This window comes from Littorina saxatilis, linkage group LG1 (genome assembly GCF_037325665.1).
Source record: "Littorina saxatilis isolate snail1 linkage group LG1, US_GU_Lsax_2.0, whole genome shotgun sequence".
NCBI classification, from domain to species: Eukaryota; Metazoa; Mollusca; class Gastropoda; order Littorinimorpha; family Littorinidae; genus Littorina; species Littorina saxatilis.
Genome location: NC_090245.1, coordinates 105,276,551 through 105,283,815, shown reverse-complemented (window position 1 = coordinate 105,283,815; position 7,265 = coordinate 105,276,551). Strand labels below are relative to the sequence as shown.

General features: G+C 40.8%; 1 long non-coding RNA gene across 1 annotated transcript; it reads left to right on the top strand.

The window, feature by feature from the left end:
* Window positions 1-366: 366 nt before the first annotated feature.
* On the top strand, window positions 367-7,042 carry LOC138948889 (uncharacterized). The gene is made up of 6 exons (XR_011450122.1): window positions 367-813; window positions 1,301-1,396; window positions 1,864-1,958; window positions 2,599-2,661; window positions 2,998-3,091; window positions 6,770-7,042. It is a non-coding gene; the product is annotated as an uncharacterized lncRNA (long non-coding RNA).
* Window positions 7,043-7,265: the final 223 nt, after the last annotated feature.

Sequence of the window (7,265 nt, the reverse complement as noted above, 5' to 3'; positions counted from 1 at the left end):
ACTAAAATCTTTACAAAAATTGACTATATTCTATACAAGAAACACTTAACAAGAATAAGAATACTGTATTATCTCATAGAGAAATTCAGGCGTGGTACATAACAATAATACAAACAGGACATTGTTTTTACATAAGACATATAGCACTATATAACAGGGCAGGTTATAAACACACCTCCCACATACCTTTCTGGCCATTCCTTGCATTGTGCTTACGCATTCAGTCATGAACACATCCATGTCTCACTTACACATCGCACACATGGACATTCTTATACGCTCAACTTACCCATTCACACATGGACAAGGGTAAAAGGAGAAACAGAATCCGTTAGTCGCCTCAAGGCTGTTCTTAACCAGACGAACCTTTGGTTCGCGAACTAGGTTCGTGGGGTTCGGCAAACCTCAAGACTGGTTCGGCGAACTTGTCTTGGTTCTTAACCAGACGAACCTGAGTTTTCGAACTAGGTTTGGGGGGTTCGGCGAACTAGGTTCGGGGTTTGCAAGTCATGTCTTGGGAACCTTGAAGATCGGGCCGAACCTTTGACTCTTCTGCCAAGGAGGAAGACAAATTATTGAAAAACTGAATCTCAATGGCGGACGAAATCACCCAAGTCAAAATTACATTTTCTGAGATTTTATAAAAACAACGCTTGAACGAAAAGGTAGAATGGTGACTTCCGTTCGATTTCAAGTTAAGCTTTTCACTTTTCCGAGCAAGACAACCGCTGAGAGTGAAAAAAACGCCGCTGTTCGACTTCGAAATTTCCAGTCGTAGACGACCTTTGCTTCTGCAGCATTGTGTTAGTGCAGGTGAGGCAGTGTTACTCATTTCGCTGAGCTCGTTTTCGTATTGTTGTGCATTAGGATCATCTAGTATGATATGAATAAAAGCAGGAATGACTTCGGCATGTAAACGCATTGATTTTGTCGAAATCAGCACAGCAGTAAGCTAGATTCTTTCTGCTCAATTTGTTTAATTTTTTTCTTCAAAAGTTTATGACTTTGATTTTGATTGTTTGTTTATCTCATCGGCACAACATCCATCAGGCAAAATATCAATATGTTGAATGATAACGTTGAGATAAGGAAGTTCACACATTTATCTGCTTGCAACAACAATCGCAAGGACAGATCTATCTGCTTTGTTGACTGCTAGATTTTCATTGAATTTCCCAAGTAATGATGATCTCGTTTTCAATTAGATCTGGACAGTGTTTGTGTTCTTAGATTCATGATTGACCATGCAGGCTGATTGAGATCATAACATTGTGTTTGTTTGTGCTGGTGCAATGTGCAGATCAATGGCCCGGACCGCAGGATGACCCAGTGATCAATACAACTTGCGTTCACCACTCAACATTGTCTTCCACCTAACTCAAGGGCAAAAATAAAGGTACATGCTGGTGAAATCATTGTGCAATTTATGTCTGTGAAGATCAAGATAGTTGTTAGCTCTAACTGATCATGCTTATTATTATCAAGTTACATACACACTCCGCCCCAGCACCACCCTAAACCCATAACAACACTCTCCAGTCCAACTACCCCCACCCTTCCGTGCAACATATGTTGCCGTCTGTACCTTGTTTGTGGTTATGGGGAGTGCTCAAATAGTTCCATAACTGGTAATATAAATTAAAAGTACTGAGAGTTTCATTTTCCATTGCTCTTCCCCTTCCTCACGTCACATTACACACTCCCTTTGCCCCCACCCCCTCTCTCTTTCTATGCTCTCTTTTTTCTTTTACTTCTTCTTCTCTTTCTCTCTCTCTCTACCTGTATAAATCAGCTCTCTGGTTGTTGCTTCTGTAAGTGTAATGTAAAGTTCTACATCTCTGCATTTGTATTGTCATTTTTCAGAATGCCCTTGTAATAACTTCAGCGTCTGCCCATGGAGTCTATATAGGTCAAAGTCTCAAATGTGATGTGATCAAGAGGATGCCGCAATGATCCAGGTAATATTGCAAATACTCAAACTGATCTAAAAGCAGAAGCATAACGTGATCCACAAACATTTCTGCTTAAACATTACAGGGTTACAGTACACCCAGAAAAACAGCTGGATGTTAGTGCATAATTATCTGCAAGTGCAAGCAACATCGATCCTCTCCCCCTGCTCTTTTTCCATCAGCAAGAGCAACATTTATTTTCATGTACAACTTTTCTAGTGCCTCTTATGTTGTATAACTGTTGATATTTAAATGAAGCAAGTGTTTGTTTTCAATGGCACTGCATTTCCCATGTACACACACACACACACACACACACACACACACACACACACACACACACACACACACACACACATTCGCATTGTCTCTGCCTGTCTGTCTGTCTGTGTCTGTCTGTCTCTCTCTCTGTCTCTGTCTGTCTGTCTCTCCCTCTCTCTCTCTCTGTTTTTACATCAGTAATTTTGATCACTTGCACTTCACTGGGATTTAGTTACTGAATCAGTCATTCAGTGAGAGTGTTATGTAGAGTAAGAGTATTGAGTCTGCTGCTGCTGCTGCTGTTGTTCTTACTCATTACTGTTTTTCCTCTCTGCATAATTCTTGTTCTCCCTTAAAATGCTGGTGTTTTTTTTCATCATTACAGTATCTGTCCATTGAGTCTGCGTCTGAGCTGTGATGGGACCAAAAAGATTCCAGAATGAAAGAGGTAACTTTTACTGATCTTTATTTAGTTTATGGAGAAGTTGGTTCACATAATGCATTACAGAGTTGCTGCCTTTTTAGATATATTAAACATTGTACCAGTCATTACATGATCAAACTGTGTTAGCCACCCCACCTTCCCCGGTTCCCAGCTATCCTTCTATCCCCGCCTCTAAACCCCCACCCCAATCCTTCCATCTCCCCCAAATCAAATTTACTGACACAACACTGATTTTCATTTTACCTTATTTAAGTGTTCTTTAGAATTATATAGCCTGTTGCTGCTGCAAATGTTGTTGTGACTGTTCTTCCTCAGTGTATATTTTTTTCGTTTCCTCAGAATGCAGTTCTCCCATGCACCACAGCGTCTATCAATGGAGTCTACAATATTGTCTGGGATGTGATTTGAGCAAGAGCATGTCAGAATGATCAAGGTAACTTTTTAAACACACAGAACTGATCAAACTGTAGAATTCAAGTACACAATTTCAGATGTTTTCAAATGCATAACATACTGCAACAGTCAGTGTCTTTCTCCACATAAAGAGTGTGAGGTTTTCTTGGTAAAATTGCGATTTTTGTCGCTATGCGCAGAGTGCGACCTTTTTATTTGATTTTTGTACTATAAAGGCAGATATTCAAATAAAAGAAAGTCTTGCATGGGGAGGAAGGAATATGCATGAGGCTTTTGACAAGACAAACTGTCCTTATTAGAGCCTAAACATACGTTCCTTACCGTTAGAACCAAAATGTCAGACATCATAGATGCTCCAATCAAACAAAAGAAGGGCATCCTTTTACTTAAACATAATTATACACTGTACCGCACATTAATAACCTGGTTGTGTTCTGTGGCAGTGCATAGTGGGAACCTTTTTGCTTAATGAATTTCACATGTGTCTGTAACTTGAATCTCCACCAAAAGAAGCTGGACGTAAAAAGGGGTGTCTAAAAAAAGGGCCCTATTTCCTTTTTGATCTCTTTTTTTTTTCGCAGTCAAAAATGTGATTAAAAAGAAAATAGAGAGGTTTTTTTACCAGCCTGTATAGTCTTGTTGTTCCCATGTAAAAACCTAGTCAAACATGTGGTGTCTGATATGCTGGGTAATATGGTGAGGAACATGCCTTTAAAGGCCCAGTCATAATTGTGAAAGCCGTTCTGTTCAGCTGGAATTTGATGAATTTTGTTGTTGTTGTGTTTAATGAAATGAATTCACAAAAAGGAAAACAATTTTTTTTACTGTTCACACAAAGCACTTGTAGATATTTGGTATGTGCTGCATGTCAGGGGTGGTCTTATTCAATCAATCAATATGAGGCTTATCTCGCGCGTATTCCGTGGGTACAGTTCTGAGCGCAGGGATTTTTATTTTTTTTCATTTTTTTTTCATTTTTATGCAATTTATATCGCGCACATATTCAAGGCGCAGGGATTTATTTATGCCGTGTGAGATGGAATTTTTTTACACAATACATCACGCATTCACATCGGCCAGCAGATCGCAGCCATTTCGGCGCATATCCTACTTTTCACGGCCTATTATTCCAAGTCACACGGGTATTTTGGTGGACATTTTTATCTATGCCTATACAATTTTGCCAGGAAAGACCCTTTTGTTAATCGTGGGATCTTTAACGTGCACACCCCAGTGTAGTGTACACGGAAGGGACCTCGGTTTTTCGTCTCATCCGAAAGACTAGCACTTGAACCCACCACCTAGGTTAGGAAAGGGGGGAGAAAATTGCTAACGCCCTGACCCAGGGTCGAACTCGCAACCTCTCGCTTCCGAGCGCAAGTGCGTTACCACTCGGCCACCCAGTCCTAATACATACAGGTAAACTGACAGGTACTTTTCCACAGTGGAACCCCCCTTTCAGACCCATTCATTTCAGACTTCCTCCTTTTTAAGATCTTGCTTCTTTAGATGTTCTGTGACGGGTGAAGTGGCGCGCAGTGGTAAGACGTCGGCCTCCTAATCGGGAGGTCGTGAGTTCGAATCCCGGTCGCTGCCGCCTGGTGGGTTAAGAGTGGAGATTTTTCCGATCTCCCAGGTCAACTTATGTGCAGACCTGCTTAGTGACTTAATCCACTTCGTGTGTACACGCAAGCACAAGACCAAGTGCGCACGGAAAAGATCCTGTAAACCATGTCGGAGTTCGGTGGGTTATGGAAACACGAAAATACCCAGCATGCCTACTCAACGAAAGCGGAATGAAGCTGACTATGCTCTCAGAGTATAGTGTGGGGAACCCAAATGGGCAAACAAGCTCACACGTCACCAGAATTTCTGGAACGCTGAAGAAGAAGATGTTCTGTTCATAACCTCTGTAAATTACCCCCATTTTTAGACCCCTTCCATTTTAAGACTTGATTTTCTCACATTTTTTAAGGTCTCAAAAGGGGTTTCCCCTGTACTCCTAAAAAACCCTGACCCACAAAGTAATTTAATTATAACTGCTGTAATCGTTCCTTCCGTGTGCTATTATCTGTGGGGTTTTTTTCCTCCTGTGTTGTCTCATCCTCTGTGCGCCCTGAAAGAGACCTCCGGGTCGAAATTGCCGTACCTTGTCTTATCCAGCTGTGATCCCGCCTTCGTATTAATGTGAGGGCAGTACTTTTTTTAAACTTTCAATATTGACCTTACGTTTTGCATAAAACACCAATAATGAATTAAAAATACATCAGAAAATTATTTCCTCACTATACACAATAACACCTCATTTAAAGGCTGACAAAGTCCTATTTAATTAGTGTACTTACTTCCAGGGCTTTTCCCATCGTTGCGGGGATGTATAAATTAAGCTTCCTGCAAAGTTTTAGGTTTGAAGTCCTTACCAATTACAAGAAATAATCAATTCTTAATAAAGTTTATTGCTATCTTTAGAAACAGTTCTCCAGGGCTTGGGCTATTTTTAGACCGTCAACACAGACAGTACAGCTTCGTCAATCCCCGCGTGAAGGAAATCGCTCACCTTCCACGTGCAAAACGTAGTGATATTGACACGCCAGATTAGCGCGGTAGCGGATTGTGCTAAGCAGGAAAGCGCGCTTTTCTGTATTCTTGTTAACTTCGCAATTTCCGGAAAACATCCACTTTCACTTTGAGACTGTTCTGTTTACATTCGACACTATCAACACCACTTTGCAATACTGAAATAATGTTTTCTGTTTTCGAAAGCTACAGCCAATCGTTATTATATCCCCTTAGGTACAGTTTTATAACATTATTGGCACATGTAAACAATAGGAATTAATTAATGAACGCTACGAAAAGGGCAGTCTTTAACCTATGAACTTGCAACTGTGTTGACCTGTGTAATGTAACATAGACCACCACCATCTCTGTCTCTGTCTCTCTCACTCTCTCTCTCTCTCTCTCTCTCTCTCTCTCTCTCTCTCTCTCTCTCTCTTACACCCCTTACCAGTTCGCAAACCTTTACCCAAATGTATGCTAAATGTATATATACAATACAATCAATCAATCAATCAATCAATGACGCTTATATCGCTCATATTCCGTGGGTACAGTTCTAGGCGCTCTGCAGTGATGCCGTGTGAGATGAAATTATATACGGCCAGTAGATTGCAGCCATTTCGGCGCATATTTACCTTTCACGGCCTATTATTCCAAGTCACACGGGTATAGGTAGACAATTATTAACTGTGCCTAAGCAATTTTGCCAGGAAAGACCCTTTTGTCAATCGTGGGATCTTTAACGTGCACACCCAATGTAGTGTACACGGGGGGAGGGTTCGGACACCGAAGAGAGTCTGCACACAAAGTTGACTCTGAAATAAATTTCCGCCGAACCTGGGATCGAACTCACGCTGACAGCGGCCAACTGAATACAAATCCAGCGCGCTACCAACTGAGCTATATCCCCGCCAAGACAAGACTAGACATGGCAAGACAAGACAAGTTAGGAAAAGGTTGCCAGTAGGCCAATAGAGGGATGACAAGACAAGACAAGGCATGACAAGACAAGACAGGACAGGACAGGGACCAAAAAAAAAAGAAAGATACCTAATTCGGTCAACAGATGTAAAAGAAATAAGCATTTGTTTGGGTTGAATGTTTGGGTGTCACCCTGTATATGTTTGTATTTTTGCAGGACAGGGTCGAGTTGTGATGATGTCAGGACGACTGAAGACACACCAACAAGTATTCTTCGGAAGTGTTTGGAACACAAATGAACATTATTTCATAATAAAAAGGCGGCTGACATTGATGTTCATATCGGTTCATGTTCATATGCTCAGCACAGACGTGTGCTTAGAAATCGGATGTTTAAGAACAAGAGACAACCCTGAATAAAGCCTTATGAAATATGGTTGGAGCTGGATCAAAAGTGTGTGTGTGTGTGTGTGTGATTGAAGGGCAACATTTATAAATGATGAGACAGAAAGCTAAAGCACATCCTTTTATCGTACGTTCCATATCGTCCTCCTACTTTAAATGCTTGCTAATACAGACGTTCTCCAAGAAAACGTCTATCCAGTAATGTTTTGTTTATCGCAATGAAAGCTTTTTTTTGAGAAGAATGAAGAGGAATCAAATTTTTTAAAAACAAAAACCAAGACCAATTGAATTGCTCAAAACGTAAAGAA